The sequence below is a fragment of the Canis lupus genome, chromosome 3 (genome assembly GCF_003254725.2).
Source record: "Canis lupus dingo isolate Sandy chromosome 3, ASM325472v2, whole genome shotgun sequence".
Lineage (NCBI taxonomy): Eukaryota > Metazoa > Chordata > Mammalia > Carnivora > Canidae > Canis > Canis lupus.
In genome coordinates, this window is record NC_064245.1 from 89,365,444 (window position 1) to 89,384,107 (window position 18,664).

General features: G+C 40.5%; 1 protein-coding gene and 1 long non-coding RNA gene across 2 annotated transcripts in view; one reads left to right on the forward strand and one right to left on the reverse strand.

Annotated features, from left to right (window-relative positions):
• Positions 1 to 18,664, reverse strand: part of SLIT2 (slit guidance ligand 2) — a 350,583-nt gene that overhangs the window by 199,740 nt on the left and 132,179 nt on the right.
• On the forward strand, positions 907 to 3,989 carry LOC118354303 (uncharacterized). The gene is made up of 2 exons (XR_004814585.1): positions 907 to 958; positions 1,265 to 3,989. It is a non-coding gene; the product is annotated as an uncharacterized LOC118354303 (long non-coding RNA).

An 18,664-nucleotide genomic window follows, 5' to 3' on the forward strand; every position in this document is an offset into this window, starting at 1 on the left:
ACGATGGTTTTTCATGAGTTCATTTTGAAGTAGGGCAGCCCTTGGTCCTCTCATGCTCTCCTCTGAGCTTCTGTCCCTACTTCCCCACTTTTCTGCACAACTTACAAGACAGACCTAATTCCTTTCAACAGTCTGGACTCATTCAACCCTATATTTTCATCTCCCTATCTCTGTCTTTTCACAGATGAGCGCCAACTATGTCCCAGATGCTCCGAGGTTTGATGTAGTATAAAGGCCAAAGTGTCTGGGGCCAGATCCACCTGGGGTCATGTTCATGCTCTACCACAGAAGTCACCCAACATGATTCATTCCACCTGCTGAGCTTAGGTTTCTCAGACCATAAAGTGGGGACAAGCATCCTTGCTTCCCAGTAACAACTGTGAAGATCAAACGCACCAAGATTCTAGACAGGGAGCGTGAAATGCTGAGTGTGACCAGGGACTCAGGGGACAGCGTGCACTGAAGTCTTGATGGGCTTCTGCAGGTCTACCCACAGGATCCAGGAATTATGTGCAAACATGTAGGTGCCAGCACATGTGGGAGGTGGGGATGAGAGAGAGTCCATGCATTTTATCAGATTTCCAGTGGGGACATGGACCACATTTAAGAAGCCCCAAGAGCTCCTATGTTAGAAGTGGGTGATGTTTTCTTTCTCCACTATGTACTGTGTAGGACAAAAACCCTCTAAGAAAGCAGTCGTCCTTAGAGATGCCATGAGCTGCAATGATTTATTTCTTCCTGCGTTTTCCTGGGGGCCACCAGCCAGACTGAGTCATGTTCCCAGACTGAACTCGCTCACTATTTACGCAACACGGATAAACTCAATTCCAGAGTCGGAAGCCGGGTTTCGTCATTGAGTGGAGTAAGAATGGCCTTGCCCCCAGAGGAATTTATAACCTCGTAGGACTAGAAGAGAGTAAGAGTCAGGGGAACATATGGCAAAAAGAGGGGAGATAAGGTAGGTCGCACGGAGGGTCAATGAACTGAGATTTCAGCGTGTAGGACAAAGAGGATCGGGGTCAGCGTGGAGGCAAAGCATTACTTAGGCTGAGGCCTGGGCACCAATGGTAGAGAAGGGAGCTGGGGCCTTACGCTTTCTCCCTTGGAATAAAACCAGATTGTGCAAAGCCCTGAGGGTCCAACAGAAAAAGTAAGACCTAACGGAGGCCCGAAGCGAGTTGTCGGGGATGAGCCTGGATCCAGAGAATCATTCTCCTGGTGGGTCAGCTCTATTTTTTAATATATTTCTTTCCGTTACATCCAGGTGGGGCCTTGCGTCTACCCCACTTCCTTCTCCTATCACGTGCGGGGCCCTGGGCCGGGGCTGCGTCCGCAGATGCGGTGCCCCCGCTCATCACCGACGCTGAGGAGATGCTTACCGAGCTGAGCCTCTGCCGAAGGGACGAGTACGACAGAGTTAATGACATCAAGCTGGAAACTGGACGTCATTCCAAACTTTATACTTTGCTCCCGGGATCACATGCTCCCGCGCGCAGGAGGGCGAGGAGCCACCGGGCTCAGCACCGCGCTCGAGCCTCCGCGTCTGGGAGCCGAGGCCCGGGCGCGTCCGCCGGGAAGACCAGCCCGGCCCAGGGCTTTGCTTCGTTTTCTTCTTGCTTTTGATCACAGGACGGACTTTGCAAAGCGCGGTAGGTGTCATCGTCGTGTTTTGGCTCCCAGCCACGACGCTAATTTTCTCTCCCCCCACTGGATACACAGGAACCTGAATTTTGCCAAGCGAGTTTTAGTTTTCCCCAGCTACTTCCAAGTGCAGGACTCAGTCAAAATCCGGAGAAGAGGCGACATCTCATGTTAGGCGGAATCACTGCCCCCGACTCTACTCAAACAGCAAAGGGGAGCAAGCAGAGATCGCACGCCACGTCGCTCACCACCACCCCCCCCCCAAGATCCTTTGCACACACCTGCCAACGGAGCGTCTGTGCGGCTCCGACTCCACAGTCACATTCTCCGATACCGTCTGCCAAGAGGCAGTGTCGAACTGGGACAGTCAAGAGGGTGGAACTCGTGAAAGAGAACATACTATTTGCCTAAAACTGATGGAAATTTCTAGGACATCTTCAGTCCTGTTTTGTTCTTCACACCTTGGAAAAAAAACGTGTTTTGACCCCGGTCACACTGGCTGGTGATTCTGTGTTCCCACATCTAAGTGTGCGTGTCTGTCCGTCTTCCACCACGCTGGTCCCTTTGTTTTCCCTAGAGACAGGACTCTAACCTAAAACAGAAATTAAAGGGGAAGAGCGGGGCTTGAGGACATTAAATTCTAGTATTTGGAAGCCAGTTTGGCAGTCTATGCTTTTAAAAGGCTTTCTCACCCCGAGCAAGCGACTAGTGTCCGTGTAACACACTGAGTCCCTTTGAAATCTTGGGGACGTAATCCTGTGTGTTTAGAGGCATGTTACCGTACGTAGCCAGAGCTCGTTTACTTTAGGTGCTGAAGAGTAAATCCATCGTATAAATATTCTCCAATTTATTTTTGAGTTCCATTGTTGATGGACAGGTTGTTTCCACTGAAGGTTTTAAAAATACTGCTGTTAGGAACATTCTGGTTCGCATCTTCTGAAATACGAATCTACATATCTCTGTTGCACATATACCTACAAATAGAATTGCTGGGCCATAGGGAGTGAGTAAATTCAGTGCTGGTGGATATTGTACAACGATTTTCCAAATTGGCTGCACCAATTTATGCCCCCAGTGGCAATTTTTGAGAGTTTCAGTAGTTCTGGGCGTTTGCCAATACTTGGTTTTATCATTTTTTGTTCTTTTATGTTTTGTTGTTTACAATAGCCGTATTAATGGGTTAAGTGATGGTATCTTGCTACGGTTCGAATTTAATCATTTCCTGATGAATAATGATGCTGAGCACTTATGTTTTATTATTTATTTTTTTGCTGAGCACTTTTTAATGTGTTTATTGGCCATTTGTCTATTTTTATTTTAAAGTGTCTGCTAGGACCTCTGTCCCTCTCTCTCTTGTTTTATTGGCTTATCTTCTTTTTCTTATTTATTTTAGTTTTAGAAAATATATAATCAGTATATAAATCTTTCAGTTGCTATGTGTATAACAAATATACTTCTCTCACTCCCCTCATGAAAGGCAATCTCTGATAAAAGTTCTCAGTTTTACTATATATTTGTCAATATTATAATCTAAAGGTTTGTGTTTTATAATCTCATTTTTAAAAAAGATTTTATTTATTTATTCCTGAGAGACACAGAGAGGCAGAGACATAGGTAGAAAGAGAAGCAAGCTCCCTGTGGGGAGCCTAATGCGGGACTCGATCCCAGGACCCCGGGGTCATGTCCTGAGCCCAAGCAGATGCTCAACCGCTAAGCCACCCAGGTGCCCCTATGTGTCTAATTTTTTAAACATGTGCCAAACCAAAGATTTTGAAAATATTCTATGACATTTTTAAGAAATATTATTGCTTGGGGCACCTGGGGTAGCCCAGTCGATTAAGTGTCTGACTCTTGGTTTCAGTTCAGATCATGATCCTGGGTCATGAGATCAAGGTCCTGAGTCAGGCTCTGCGCTCCGTGCAGAGTCTGCGTAAAACTCTCTCCCTCTGCCTCTGCCCCTCCTCACCATGCTCTTTCTCTCTAAAATAAATACACAAATCTTAAAATACATATATATTGCTTGGCTTCACATTTCAATCTTTGATCTACCAGAAATAAATTTCTGCATAGATCTCAAATAAGGAATAAATACAGTCATTTTCAGTGTAACTCCAATTTACTCGGGACTATTCATTAAAAAAGAATAGTATTTCCTTATAGCAGAGGAACGGAGACCACAGAGTCACACACTCACGAGTCAACCTGGAAGGGACACACATCACATGCTTTGTCCAGATCTAGTCTCATGAACCAATCAACTGTAAAAACACAAGACTGACAATGAAATATTTGTGAATATTATTTCTGCTGCCATATTTGCCAAGATAAAAATTTCTGTCATATGAAAATATGCTTTCTGAATCATTTTACTATTTATGCATTGGGGAGATTTAAATAATAACTTTTTTTTTTTTTTTTTTTTAAGGAAAACCCCAATGGAGACTGATATTTTAGAATTAGCTGGTGGAAATAACTTGCCAAATTGGTTGGCTCATCTCATGGAAGTTTCACTGTGGCCAGCATGCACTGCTTCGCACATCAATACCATCCTCCATCTGACTTATAACAGTGATCTCAAGTTGTTCCCTTGATAATCATGAATTACTAAAATAGTGGGACATCTGGGTGCCTCAGTTGGTTAAGCGTCCAACTCTTGGTTTTGGCTCAGGTGGTGGTCACAGGGTCACGAGATAGAGCCCCACATCGGGCTCTCTGCTTGACGCAGTCTGCTTGAGATTCTCTCTCTCTCCCCCTCTGCCCCTCTTGCTCATGCACTTGCTCACTTTCACTTTCTAAGATAAATAAATAAATCTTTAAAAAAAATGTATAAAGAAGTGAAGGCAGGCCAAACAGACAAGCACAAAGAATATTACGTGCATAACTGCCTGTCGATTACACCCTCCTTGGGAGAAAGGATCATGTCCCACAGCCTTCTGTTGTTGTTGCTGTTCTAATTTTGTTTTGTTTTGTGGTGGTTGTTTTAATATTCATTGCATGTGGCACAGAATTTGATAAGAAACTCAGTCCGCAAAGCAGACTTTTCCCAGCCTCTTCACTTCAGACATCAGTGAATTATGTACAAACGGGCTCTTTTTTTTTTAAAGGTTGTAAGGTTATGTTTTTGAAATATCTTTGCAAGATCTTCACGGTATTTTATGATTAGTGTATTCTTTGAATTCTATTCGTGGTCATCCACATTCATAGAACATGCAAATTAACTTTTAAATTCTTTAAAAATTATAGTCATGATTTTGGGATAATAATAATCTAGCACCTAAATATAGATTTTAAGGTCTTCAAAATGTTTCCTACATTTGGCCACAATTTTATGACTATACAGAAATGTTCTGTTTCGTTTCAAGGTGTAGGACAGATGCAGATTTTTAATGATTCTAGGTTTTCTTGTCCATTCATTAACTCATTCACTTAGGAATTCTTTATTGAGCACATAACTTGCACCAGGCTTTGGGCTAAGCTATCTATAAATATACATAATAACTGCTAAAACCCACTGAACGGTTCTCGTGTGCTAAGCACTCTTCCAAGTACTTCTCTTGTTTTAACTCATCGCCCTCACTAATTTAACCTATGGGATTCAGAGAGTGCAGGGTGTTCACCAGGGCACAAGGCGAGTGAGGGACAGAGCAGAGATGTGAGTCAAGCTTGTCTTTTTCCAGAGTTCATATTCACTACATTATTCTGCTTCGACTCAGGATAAGCAGCTTATGGCACTGGAGTTCTAGAAAACGTCTGAGATTTCAATTTAGAGTATATTTAAATGCCAGAAAATCTCCTGACTACACTCAGGAGTTCGCTAAGATGCAGTAAAAACTAGCACTGGATTCTAAAGAGGATGTAAAATAGTCTTATCGCACTGTGTTGATCATCAGATTTAGGTCTTATGATCTCTTGTTGCCTAAGAGTGCACATTTTATTATTTTTTAAGATTTTATTTATTTATTCATGAGAGACACAGAGAGAGAGAAAGAGAGGCAGAGACACAGGCAGAGGGAGAAGCAGGCTCCATGCAGGGAGCCCGACATGGGACTCGATCCCGGGTCTCCAGGATCACGCCCCGGGCCGAAGGCGGTGCTAAACCGCTGAGCCACCAGGGCTGCCCAAGAGTGCACATTTTAGTGAAAAATATGAAGGTCTGAAAACTTAAGAACAGGTTGTCCAAGTCCACATCGGGACACTGCTACGCATAAGCAATTTGTCTTTATCGGAAAAAAAAAAAAAAGTCTATATGATCCAAGTACTAAATCTCCCAAATTTCACAACTGTGTTTTTAAAAAGGTTTTTTAAAAAAAGTCAATTCCCCACTGACTTAATCTTTAACGTCTGCATTGGATGAATGACAATTACTAAAATCTCAAACAGCTCTAGCGTCACAAATTAAAATTGTGTATATTTGTATCTGCAGAGGGCCCCGATGTTGAGAAGATGATATGAGTTTCATGCTTGGCTACCAGCACTCATTCATCTATGTCAAAATCACAGCACACGCTTATCTAATAAAGTCCTTCCTTCTTTGCTAATTAAGATAGTACCAAATAAATAAATAAATAAAGTTACTTATTCAGTCATGAGCACTGAATGCTCCCAGTAGGTAGTCTTTTCACAATTCAATTTCCCCAATGGGACTAGAAGAGGAAATGAAACAACAAATTGTGCTCCTGATGAACTAAGCAGAAGCTGCTATTCTGTGGGGAGTCCTGCAAGGTCAATTAGTTCATCATGTGAACAGAATAGCAAGCCAGAAACCAATGCCCCAACAACCAAGGTTCAAAAAAGTAGATTTCAATGGCCCCTTGTAACACTGTCTCCAGTGGAAACTCCTGGAAATTGGTGTGTTTTTTGCCAATGGCATTTTAATATACGCTACTAAGCAAAGATTCGGGAGGTAGCTCAAAATAGGAGCATTATTGCATCATTACATACCTGGATTAATATATTTACCATCTATGCGTACTTTTCATTAAATGACACTTACTTGTATTTCCTGAATCAACTTAAGCAAAAATGGGAGGAAATAGCAGTATTTTAAATTACTACGGTTTCTTTCCCATTTTCCAATTGTATATTCAACCTCAGAAGATAATATATAGCTAGCCTTAGTTTTGAGGGATTCCAACTACTTTTAAATTGCGTATGTCTACAAAACACCGTATTTTAGATCCAAATGGAATCAAGTGTTAGCAATGACTAAAGGCATTATAATGAAATTAACTGAGGTAGATCTCTTAAGAAATCCGAGAGGTTTTTTTTTAAAGATTTTTATTTATTTATTTGAGAGAGATAAGTTCAGGGGGATGAGCAGAGGGACAGGGAGAAGCAGAATTCTCACTGAACAAGGAGCCCAATGGGGGGCTCAATCCTAGGACCCCTGGATCATGACCTGAGCCAAAGGCAGATGCTTACCCAACTGAGCCATCCAGGTGCCCCGATAAATTTGAGAATTCTATACAAATTAATATTTTTGCAATGGCAATATCATCTTACATTCATTATGATTCATTGCTAAGTCATTCTAACTTGCATTACTTTTTTAGTATTTCAATATTTCGTTGTTTTAAAACTAAAAAAGTAGGCTCTAAATCAAATCCTTCAACATCTCTTACTTTAAAAAGTATGATCACTTATAATTTTTCCACACTTAAATCTTTACTTAAAAGTTAAAAAAAATACTAGCAGCTTTTCGTGTAGGTGTTTGGTTCTTTTTATCGTGACTCTGTGAAAATGGGTCCATGTCATTGTGTTCATTTTACCTAAAAAATAGAGGATCTAAGGTGAGAAGTCATCTTTATTGATGACTGATGAGGCTGTAGAGTACACCTCTGGCCTCTCAGTTCTAAACTACTACTCACATTCCTGAGGTATCTAACCCAACAATGAATACGTCAGTGCATGTTGAATTATTCTGGAGGCACGAGGTGAATTATGTGGGGTAGGAAGGATGGAAGTACTTCTTGAAGGCGATAAAAGCTCTATCAGTTGGGCAATATGCATGCTAAAACTAAGCATCCTACTTTATTCCCTGTACACAGATAAATAGCTTATTTTTGGTATAATAATAATGTTAAATTCCTTATATTTTTAAAATTAGGTAATGTATATTCATTTTAAAAGCTCTATGTAACTAAAATTTGCTATGGCAATAACAATGAAAACCAATAAATATGCAATGTTTAAGCATGAGTTTTGTTTTTTAAATAAGAAATAATTGCAATTGTTTTAATGTATTTTCCCATATTCCAGCTAAATAAACACAGCTAGTTAGAAAAATCCAAATTTTACACAGATAATTTAAATCTGGTTTTCACTTCTGACTGAAGCAGGAACTGTACCTCGATGTTCTTAGGTGCAATGAAAACAACTTGGTAACAGCATTGCACGGAAGATAAAGACTTGAGAGCCTTTTGAGTCTTTGATTCGAATTCTGGGTTTCATGTCTTCCAGCTATGTGACCCAAAGCACACTCTATTCACTGCGCCCATCTGTCAGCACCCATCTCTTCCTTTTATCTGCTCAGTTACCTCCCAGATATTGATTAGTCCACTGCCTTTAGGGGTTCAGAGTGCCCCCACATTCCAACTTATGCCTGCTTCTCTCCCTCCCGAGCAAAGGAGAGGGGACAAATTCAAAGATCACCAAACAAAGGAGAAAGGAGTAAAATAAACATTTTAAAATAAGAATTTAAAAATTTAAAAAAATCAAAAACCCCTCTAAACCACCATTAAGAACCTACGATATGATATTCATTAATTTAGAAAAATATTTATTAATGTGATGCTCTAGGCAGTGGGATAAATGCTTTATGCTATTAACTCGATCTTCACCACCAACCTGTACATATGAATATCTCGCTTTTTATTTTTTTTAAGATTTTAAAATCACGAGACACACACACAGAGAGAGGGAGAGAGAGAGAGAGAGAGAGAGAGAGGCAGAGACACAGGCAGAGGGAGAAGCAGACTCCATGCAGGGATCCTGATGTGGGATTTGATCCCAGGACCCCAGGATCACGCCCTGAGCCAAAGGCAGATGCTCAACCACTGGGCCACACAGGTGTCCCTATCTCACTTTTTTAAATGGAGCAATTTAGTCAAGGTCCCATAGGTAGGGATCAAATGCAGCCATGAAGTCCATTCATAACCTTCCCAGTTACATCAGAGGGGAGAACAAAGTTTAGGCTCAAGGCTGAAAGGGATCTTTTACCTTCCACTCTAAATCTGGATCTCAGAACTCCTCCCCAGGAGGTCTGCAGAGACATCACAGAGCTGAGTGTAAGTGAACCCACCCACCCGGGTGAATGGACGAGGATTCAAGTCTGCTGAATGGAGCGGGTCAGAGGCAGCACACAGAGGGAAGGCCTTCCCAGCTGAGGAGGAGCCCCTCCAGCTCTGCCTCCTAGAAAAAGAGGCATGAGAGCATTCAACCAAAAGGACGGAAGCAAATGAAGGGAGAACACCAGAAGGCAGGTAGTAACCAAAGAACCAGCTAAACTGGCTCTTGCTTTTGAGGTGCAATACTCTGGTTTGCTAGCAAAATTTGCTTCAACAAACGTCTAGCTTTGCCCAACAAGATTAACTACAGATCTTCCCAAGAAGTGAATGGAGAGACGATGTTCCTTCAACAGTGCCTTTGTGGTGACAGAGGCATGATGAGATGAGAGAATCATTCACCCTTTTCCAACCATTTCTTCTACTTTCTCCCTTTCTGGCGTCAATTCCATCCTTATTCAGCAATTCAAGATGTAAGAAGATAATAAGGACAAAGATGAAACCCATTCAGCTGGGATTCAGTGGTTCATCCTTGCTACCATATTCTAACCTGCCCCTTTGGTTTTTTTGTTGCTGAAGCCCTAAAATCTTCACTCTCAATGAATCCAGCTCCCCATATTCTCTGTGCATGCAACTTGGCTGCAGAGGGCCCATGAAACAATCTAGAATCGGTTGGCATCTACATAAAATTTATGGTCACCCCCTTAGGGCAGGAGTTACCAGTTTCTGCATGGCTCCTTTTTTTCTTGCCCTTCTGTGCTCGGCATCCCTCTTACCTTCCCAGAACCCTGGAGATGTCTACTATGGGATTTTTCTCCCCTGCCTTTAAGGCTCTCTATTGGCTCCCTTCCATAAGTGAGCAAATTTTACTTCCCATCTTTAAATTAAAACACACGTCTCACTTCCCTTTCCTCTTCCAGAAAGTCACAATTGCTCATTCATTTCAAAGTCAGATGTTCCATTCCACTATTTCAATATTTCTTTCATTATCACTACTTGATCTCATGTGCTCTCACTTGGCCTCAGTATCCATTTCAGTAAATCTCGTGGAAAATACTTAGCCCTCCTTGTACTTGACCTATAGGCAGTATTTCACCCAGTGGTCCCACCCCTCCCTTTTACAAAACTCTATCTTTTCTCAATAGACTCTAAAGTACACTGTTCCTATGCATTTCTCTTTAGCTTCCTGTACTAGTTCCTCCTTCTTTAATTGATCATTAATGCTGGCTTTTTTTCCAGGCACCAGGTGTCCCCAGGACCCCTTCCATATCCTCTTCTCCTTCATAGCCTCCACTTCCATGTCTTCAACTCGCATTGCTATGTTTATGACACAGATGTATACTGATGGGTCAGAGCTTTCTTCTTTACTCTAGAACCCTACACCCATCTCAACAATGCACTTACTCCAAAAGTAGTCCAGACCTCCTTTGAAGAGAAAATAAAGTTTATTTTTTTAAAAGATTTTATTTATTCATGAGAGACACAGAGAGAGGCAGAGACACAGGCAGAGGGAGAAGCAGGCTCCATGCAGGGAGCCCAACGCAGGACTTGATCCCGGGACCTGGGATCATGCCCTGGGCTGAATGAAGGCAGGCGCTAAACTGCTGAGGCACCCAGGTATCCCCTCCCCTTTTATATCTTTTTTGAAAATAAAGTTTAATACCAATCTGATAAACTTTCCCACTTCTAAACCTGTACCCGATCAGGTTTTCATATCACGTGTGTTTCATATTTCATAAGCTCAAACCAGAAACCTAATAGCCATGGTGTACTCATTTCTTTCTCAACCCATCAATCACCAAGTCTTACAAATTCTTTCCTAAAGATTCTGAAATCTATTTACTTTTTTTCTTCATTCCTCCAGCCACCACCCTTCTAGGCCAATATGTTATAATCTCTCTCCTGTGTTACGAAATTGCCTCCTATCTGCTTTCTCCACATCCACATCTCCCATTCAATTAGTTTTTCCCATAGTAGTCAGAGCAATCACTAAAATGCAGTTTACAGGATTTATAGGTATGCTCATTAAATCAAATCCGTACAGTTCAAAGCACAGAATGTTCAACTGAATCACCCCCCCATTAAAAATATAAGCCAAATTATTTCACTTTCATGCTAATAAGAAAACAAAAACACAAATAGAAAGACTTAGGTTGCATCACATCACTATCCTTAACAGGAACTCCAAGTCCTGAGACCAGAGTCCTCTGTCTTCTCTCCAGCATCACAGCACCTGTGTTGCCCTACAGTCTCTCTCCATCTATCTATCTATCTATCTATCTATCTATCTATCTATCTATCTATCTAAATTTATGTATATTAATTATATAAACTCGCATATAGTTTACTCTGTACCTGGAACACTCCATTGAACTTTTCCTCCTCAAGTAGCTACAAGTTTCATTCTTTGATCTCAGCTTAGTACAGCATAGAACTTCCATTGGGGCAGCTTTTATGACTCAGCACTAGGAGAGATGCCTTCTTTCATAATCCAATACCACTGTAACTTTTTCTTTGTAGCATTTGTTTAATAAAACTCTTGCCTTTCCAAATACAAGCTGCCTCAAGGCAACAACTGCACCTGCCTTAAGCACTAAGATCATAGTATAATGCCTGGTGCCTATTAGGTATTCCAAGAACACTGGTTGATTGAGTCCCTAAAAGGAAAAGTAGGGGAGAGATTAGACTCAGCTGATGCATGTTAACTGCTAACATACTATGTGACACATAGGTCACATAGCTCCTACCTAGAATATAATTCTTAGAACTCTATTATCAATTTAACTTTATTTGGCAAAACAGTTCAGTCATCTAAACCTAAGTTTGAGTTACCCATCATGAGGACGGCATCATGTAAGGACAAAATGCTATTCTCATTGATACTCATATGTGACATGCACAGTGAAAAGAGCTGGGTACAGGTGCAATTGAATTATGATGCTTGCAAACACAGAACAATTAATATGTTCAATAGTGTTTTGATCACTTTACATATATGAATCTGATCCAAATTCATGACTACCCATGAGGTGGGTAGTTATTATTAGCTCCATTATACTGATGCAGACACTGATGGTCAGGATGCTTAGTGATATGCCCACCTCATAAGTGTCAATGCCAAGATTTAGACCCAGATAGTCCAGTTCCAGACTAAAGATTGTAGCATGTGTACTCTCGTTACAACATTAATCCAATTAATATTCTTCACAACCTGAACATTTTCTTAAACCAAATAGCCTAATATTGAAAACTTATGTTACTTACTTCTGTCCTTTTATAATCCAGCCATAGTATGAAAAGAATAAAGTTTAATATCCCCCTTAGTGAAACATTTGATACAGAGAAATACATTTCCTATAATTTTTTCTGCCATGTTGAGTATTTTTCATGAGCTTCACATTAAGCTGTTTATTGTTTTTATAAGATTATTCACATGCCACAAAGTACATTTTTATATCTTAAAATTAATCCTTTATTTAATGTCGTATGTTTTGAATCAGTGATAACCTTATATATTTACCATGGGTAAAATTGTCAATTAATTAAAAATGTGATTAAATCGATCTACAATACCATTAGGATTTTTGTATTGCCCAAAGGATGGGTATTACTGATTGAACTAAACATAAATAGAATGAAGCCTATTCCAGGTGTTAAACAATTAAATATACCTGGTTCTAGGATTTCTAGAAATTATAATTGATGACGGACACAGGAATCCATAGACTAGCAGAATGGAGTGTAAGTATAAACAGAACTAAAACCTAGGATCAATATACAAATGAATAGTGTGTTATATTAGAAATGGAGATTTTAAAAAACAGGGCATACTTGGGTGAGAATATCAGAGAACACTAAATGGCACTTAGAGCATCAAGTCCCATGAGGAAGTCTAGTTCTAAAAGACAGACCAACTTAGGGCTCCTGGGTAGCTCAGTCGGTTAAGTGCTTGCCTTTGGCTCAGGTCATGATCTTGGGGTGCTGGGATCGAGCCTCGCATTGGGCCCCCTACTCACTCAGCCAGGAGTCTGCTTCTCCCTCTTCCTCTCTCTTTCCCCCCATTCCCCCACTCATGCTCTCTCTCTGTGTCTCTCAAATAAATAAAATATTTTCTAATTTTTTTAAAAGATGACCCAACTTAAATTATGCAAAGCATTCCCCCCAAATTCTGGCCATACTGTTACTTCTACCTCCTTGACAATCAGTGTTATTGTCAAAGACTTAACTCTCTGTCCTCCTTCCAACCTCCCAATTCTGAACACCTTTGTACCACCTGTCTCTACTTCTTTACAAACCACAACTCTTGAACCCACTTGAGACTATACTGTGAGTGCTCAGCTGGAATAATGAAAGCCAACATTGCCAAACCCAATGCAAAGATTCTTTCTCTCAATTGACTTCTCTGCAGAAAACAAAACCAACAACAACAAAATTTTTCATGAAATCTTTACCTCTTCATTTGTCTTCCCAGTCCTCCCTAGGTCCTCTGCTAGCTCCTCTTTGTTTTCATGCTCCTCCACACTCCTTCAGGGGCCACAGTTACATTCACACTAATAACTCCGGTGGTCTCTTTTTACTCAAGATCTTTTTCTCCTAAGCTTCCCGATCTCCTGCCCAGTGTCTCATGGACACGTCTCTATGAGTACCTCACAGATGTCTCACACATAATATATCAGAAACTGAAAGCACCCTCCATCCTTTTCAATTCTGCTCTTCTTCCTAGAGGTCTAGATGACTAAACGATTGCACCCACCTGTACAGTTTGACAAGCCAGAGACTTGGATGCCACTTTTGACTCCTCCCTCTCTTTGATTTCCAGGCAGAGTTAAGTTAGTTCTTGATCATATCTAGAATAATGTTTCCAATTGTGACAGCCACATGTGATAAAAATAAATAAATGTGGAACTGTATAAAAGAGGAAAGTTAGTATATGGGTATCTCCATACTTCACTTCAGGTGTTCTCTACACCTAAAACTACTCTAAAAAATAGTCTATTAATTAAAAACAAAAAATAATGGGAGTACAGAGAGTGCTAATGACAGGAGATTTAAAACTATGTCATATAAAAAAGAGATATAGACACTTGCAATATTCATCTTCATGAAAAAGACTGAGATAAGTCCTGATAACTGCCTTATAAAATTACAGAGGAAAAAGGAAGTTTCAGTTGGCCCCATGAAAGCAAAGCAGGAGTCACTTTAAAAAATCACAGGAAAGTAGCGTTTAGCTTCTTATCAAAGAAAAATTATTTAGTAAACAAAAACCTCTGAAAAGCAACGAAGCACTAAATCATTTATTCAACATAACACTCTTGGATTTAGGGGGTGTTTTTTAAATATCTATCATCCTATTGAATTAGCACCACACCTCTGTGCCTACATAGGAAGACAAATACTACTATCCTCATTTTATCAATGAGAAATGAAGACAAGGAGCCTTAAATCATTTGAGTGATTGGGCCAAAGTTAATTACACTTTAGTAATTCTTAGTACATAGTGGTATCTTACCCGATAGATTCTTTATTCCTGGGGTCACCCACTAGCATATGATAGGGTTCAGAAAATATGAGTTGAAGGAATAAAATAATTAATTATGTACAAATCAAGCCAGGATTTAATCCCAGGCCTTTTAATTTTAGTTTTTATAAAGATTACATATAATTAACTAGTAATAAACTGTGTAGAATACAGAGAGGAGAATAAAAGAGAATCTATTCCGGAAGCAGTCTGATTAGCAGCAACCTGAGAGGGCAAGAACCAGTCTTTCTCTGTCCCTGTCTCTTCCCTGGGGTGTAATAAAGGTAAAAGGAATTAATGAAGACACAAACAAATGGGTAAACATCTTGTGTTCATGGATTGAAGACTTAATATTAAGATGTTCATACTACCCCAAAGAGTCTACAAATTCAGAGCAATGTCTATCAAAATCCCAATGCCGTTTTTTCAGAAATAAAAAAAATAGTGATTCTACAATTCACATGAGACCACAAATAGCCAAGTAATATTAAGAAAGAACAAAGTTGGAGGCATCATACTTCCTGATTTCAAAACATATTACAAAGCTGCAGTAATAAAAGAAATATGGTACCAGCATAGAGACAGGCATACAGATCAACAGAACAATATAGAGAGCTCAGAAATAAATCCAAACTTATAGGATCAACTGTTCTTTAAGAGGGGTGCCAAGAATACACCATTGAAAGAAGTCTATTCAACAAATAGTGTTGGAAAAACTGCATGTCCACATGTGAAAGAGTGAAATTGGTCCCTTCTCTTAGAACCATCCACAAAATCAACTCAAAATGGAGTTAAAAACTTCAACGTAAGACCTGAAGTCAGAAAATTTGTAGAAGAAAATATAGGAGGACAGCTTCGTGACTTTGGTCTTGCAGTGATTTCCTGGATGTGACGCCAAAAACACAGACAACAAAAACAAAAATAGATGAGGAGGGTGACATCAAACTAAGAGGCTTATGCACAGCAAAGGAAACAACAAATAGAGTGAAAAAGACAACCTATAGAATGGAGAAAACATCTGCAAACAATATATTTGATAAAGGGTTAATCTCCAAAATATATAAGAAACTCCTATATATCAAGAGCAAAAACAATCCTAATAACCCAATTATAATAACAAATAACCAGTGCGATAAGGACTTGAATAGACATTTTTTCTTCAAAAAAAAAAAAAATACGCGAATGGCCAACAAGTATATGAAAAAAAAAAAAAAAAAAGCTCATCATCACTAATCGTTAGGTAAATGCCAAACAAAACCACCGCGAGACATCACCTTACACCCGTCAGGGTGGCTCTCAGCAAAGAGCCGGGGCGGGAGCGCAGTGGGGCCGCCGCTCTGGAAGGCCGTGGAAGCTCCTCCAACCTCCACCTGGGCCTTCCGATCCAGCACCTCACTCGAGGGATTTATGCACAAGAACTGAAATTAGGATCCCGAAGAGATGCCAGCACTCCCGTGCTCACTTCAGCCCTTCTCACACCACCCGGACACAGCCGTGCCCCGCGCCCGCGGGCAGAGGCCTATGAGAACGTGGTCGACGCCGAGCATCGTCAGCCTTTATGGAAACGGGGTCCTGACACGCACACCCCGACGGACCTCCCGAGGGAACACGCGGCCGCAGAAAGACAAATACTGCAGGTCTCCATCTGAAACGGTCACATTCGCAAGGTCAGAGACAGAAGCACGGTGGCCGATGCTGGGAGGACGGGAGAGGAGCAACGACTAATCAAGGTGTCAGTGTCAACTCAGCAAGATAAGAAACTTCTTGAGATGGACCCTACTGCATTGGATCTATCGTCAGCAACCCCGCGTAGCTACTTGGAACTTTGTTGAGAGTCGGCCCCTTGTCGTATTCTTGTAAATGAATTAAAATTTAAAAACGAGAAAGAGAAAAAGATTCGGTTTCAGAAGAAACGGCTCCTTCTCTGATCTGTGTCTCTTTTGCAAACCTTAAGCCTCGCTGCTAAGAGCAAAACCCAGGCACAGGACTGTGAGGAGCGGATAGGACATGCACGTGAAAAGAGCCAGACGGAAACATTTCACCCACCTTGAAAACTAGCTGGGGGGGGGGGGGGTCCCTAGAAAGTTTGGTGTAATAGGTAACAGTATCCCAGGAATGAGGAAAAATAGTTGAGCATTAATGATCTGTTTGATTAGCATGTCCTGGGCATTTTTATTCATTGATTCTTTTAATTAGATAAGTTAACTTAAAAATAGTGCTGGGAACATGATCTTGTACACGGTGGGGTCCTACACGGTATTTGCTAAATATATACATTTATATGTAAAACACTTATTAAATACCTACTGTCTGCAAGGGCAGGGATCTAAAGGTAAAACAAAGCTGTGATCTGCTTTTGCTTTTGTTATTATAAGTTCTATGCCAAATTATTTAAAAGGTATACATATGGATGCAAGGATAATAAAATGGAGTTTGGGAGTACTTCTAAATACTATAGTCAATATGATTTCATCTTTCAAAAGTATTATTTTACTTACACTAATTAATCATATTATATTGTTTGGCATTAAAAAACCAAAACAGTCTTGTCCAAGTTGTTTCAAAAATTCCGGCATTGTCTAACAAATTGTTCAGGAGAGTGTGGGGTTTCTGTTGCTGTCGTTAGTTTTCTTCTAAAACCCTCCCTAATTGAATTTTAATGAAGGTAGAAGGTCAGGATGAAACTTCATATGAGATTCATATTTTCAACAAAGTGCGGTCTGCATGACAACAGTTAACCGGTTGAAATTCTAAAATTCAATAATTTCTGCTAAGAGCTAACATGCAGCTATTACAAACATAAATATTTTTGCTCGCCCTCTGACTACTGATGCACTGATTATTTAACCAATCAAGGAACAGAGGAAAACAATGGCTCACCCCTAGACTGTGGCTGGAATGTTCTACTTAACAGGTGAATTGAACCCCATCACTTATCTCCTGGGATTAAAAAAAAAAAAAAGTCCCTCACAAGTCTCTAATCCTACAGGATAAAATCCCAAATCTTTTGATTCAGATCATAAGCATCTTTATCTTCGGAAACGCTGCCCCCCACAGGCCCTTGACAGAACTGCTACCCAAAGTACGCGGCATTTCCCCCAACACGGGTTCTCCCCGTCGTCCTCCAAGTCTCTGTGTGTCTCCTTAGGCTGCAAAGGACCAGCAAAGGCCTACTTATCAGCTCAGAAACAGCCTTCTAACTATGTTATCTAGCAAAATGCCCACTCACAAGTGTTTAATGTTCATAGTGTATAAATCATCATTAGGTGATTAAAGTGGGAACACAGTCAAAAACCTAAGGTGACCATATTTTCACATTTGTCTTATCTTCTAGAGAAAAAGGCGTTCGGGATGGTGGGCGGGTGGGCACACACATCAAAAGCAACACTCTGCTCCGAGAGTGTCTGAGCCATCACGGTTTACTATCCCAAAAAGACCAGCCATCACCACCACCACCAGGGCCTTGATATTATTTCATGACCAGCGATGAACCGTCAAGACGTACAAAGAAAAACAAATGACTGTGCCCGAGATTTCTGCCATCGGCTACGTCTGTAGTAGACCTCAGCCCTTGGTTTGCAGACCTGTCTACTGACGAATAGGACTGCGCAATGAGTACCCAAATGCCTTTTCAAGAAAGCTGGCTTTTATTTTCTATTTTTTTTTTTTTTTAATAAGAATGCCCTGTGGGTGATGGCTGATTGCTGAAGTGCAGGGTGCTGACAGTCAGGAGGGACAGTAACTCGCGTCTCCTGATGGAAACTTTGAACAGAGCTCATCGCGGGCGGCATGAAAAAGGCTGAAGCTACAGAACTTTAGGAAAGTTTGGATCTTTCTCTCCAAGCGGTCATATCCTTTTTTCATTTTACAAAAAAAAAAAAACGTGAATTTGAATAGATGAGACTAGTAGATGTTTCAGAGAGGCGTAACGCTGTGAACATGGCCTTGGGGGTCACTGTTATTTTCAAACAGTAATCCAAAAAGCACTCTAAGCAGGGATTTTACAGAATTTCAAAAATTTTAATGGTGACCTTTAGTAAAGTCACATACACATTGCTAAGGAAAGATGGAGAGGTAATTTTTGTTTTAATCACAAAATGCTTGGGTTTATGCTGCAAACAATTTTGAAACTTTTATTTCTCTCAGCAGCAATGTATTTTCAAATTTCCTTCTCATGTATTTTTTTTTCCCCATTGAAAACCCCTTACACTTGCCTGACGTT